Source organism: Triticum dicoccoides, chromosome 2B (assembly GCF_002162155.2).
Source record: "Triticum dicoccoides isolate Atlit2015 ecotype Zavitan chromosome 2B, WEW_v2.0, whole genome shotgun sequence".
In the NCBI taxonomy this organism is placed as follows: Eukaryota; Viridiplantae; Streptophyta; class Magnoliopsida; order Poales; family Poaceae; genus Triticum; species Triticum dicoccoides.
The window spans coordinates 804,549,093-804,550,925 of record NC_041383.1 but is presented as its reverse complement, the minus strand read 5'-3'; positions in this window follow the sequence as shown (position 1 = coordinate 804,550,925).

The window sequence follows — 1,833 nt, the reverse complement described above, 5'->3', positions numbered from 1 at the left end:
GAATTACCAGGTTCCCATGAAAATTTGTTTAGTGGCCCAGCAACATTTAAAATTGGCCTTTTCAATTTCTAAAAATGCTTGAACAATTCTATTGGCCCTGAAACTTTTTAGGCAACACCACATTGTTGTGCCTGAACTTTTTGCTAAGTTTCACACTCAACAAAAATCATTTGATGCCTTGTTTCCATCCAAAACAGTAGCTATCCTTTTATTAGAAAATAAAAGAAATAAAATTAGAGAAAAGGAAAATGCTAAAAAAGGGGGAAAGATCCCCTGGCTCCCACCGGGCCTCGGCCCACTCCCATCGGCCAACCCACCTAAGCCGGCCCACCTCTCCCTACTGGCCTATTTGGCCAGTCCACCCCGAAACCCTAACCCACGATCCCCACTCCTCCCGCACGGTCCTCCCCCCTCGATTGGATCTGGTTCAGGGGCAACTGCGCCCCAACGACCGCCCCCGCCGCCCGTGGACTTCGCCGGCGCTGCCTCTCCCACCGGACTGCCCCGTCACCGCCTCTTCCCTGCCGAACCCCCTCGAGCGCCGCCTCTCCCGGTCTTCTTCCTCTCCATGCTGCACCGTGCCCGTCTTCCTCGAGCTCCGCCCGCGCTCCGTCCATGGCCGCCCCGACCTCCAGCCGCACGTCGTCGCGATCGGGCTGCTCGCCTCCCGCCACTCCACACCTCCTCGAGTCGCCCCCGACCTCCCCTGTGAGCTCCCGCGGCTCCTCCTCCTCTCCCCCTCCTCGATTCGCTGGCTTAGACCGTCGTCCGCGCCGCCCGTTCTTCTGACCGAAGCGGCAGTCGCCGTGCGCCCTCTCGCGGTCATCGCGACAGTTGACGCGCCCGCGCACCTGCTACGCCCGGGCTGCGCCCCGTGCGTGCGCCCGCTCCCGCCCACGATGCTGCCTGCCGCTGCTCCTCTACTATTGTTGCTGCTGCTAGCCACCGCCGTCACCAGCGCTCGCCGCCGCTGGTCCTGGCCGCTGGCACCTGGTGCCCGTGCGTGCCCTGCCAGAGAGGCCGGGCTGGCCCTATGACATGTGGGGTCGGCCGACCGGTTAAATAACTTAGGCCTAACCCCCCTCCCACCCCCACCCCACTAATCATATTAGTTAGGCCAATATGTCTACGGTTTAAAATGTTAAACTGCCCCTAACATATGGACCCCACCACTTAATTAACCCTCTGTTTAAAATAAACTACTAGTTAAAACTACTATCTATGACATATGGACCCAGCACACTTTTTCTTTTAGATAAGGTTGACTTGGTCAGCTGCTGACTCAGCAGTGTGGCCCCACTGTCAGCCACACTTTCACATCTCTGGGTACACTCTCTGTGTATCCATACCAATTACACGTAATGTTTTTTTGAATTAAAATAAAACCTGTAATTTTCAGCAAAATAGTTTAAACCTTTGAAAATCAATATAAAATTAACCGTATCACACTCTCTGTGGACCCAGCTCGGATGAAAATGTTTTCTACATGAAAGTTGCTCAGAACGACGAGACGAATCTGAACCCATGGTCCGTTCGCCCGCCACACGTCCCTAGCATAGCAAATGTTGAACTTTTCCCCTCCGGTTCATCTGTCTGACAGACGTCCGGAACCGGGAAAACTTTCTTGGATGTTTCCCCCTTCGCCAGTATCGCCTAGCGCTGCATTAGAACACCTCTAGCCCCGCTTATTGTCTTGTTATGCTTATGTTTGCGTGTATTTACTATTACTTCCCCCTCTTCTTCTCCAGTAGACCTCGAGACCGTTGTTGATGCCCCTATGATCAACTACGTCGACGATGACCCTCCTTGTCTGAGCAACCAGGCAAGCCCCCC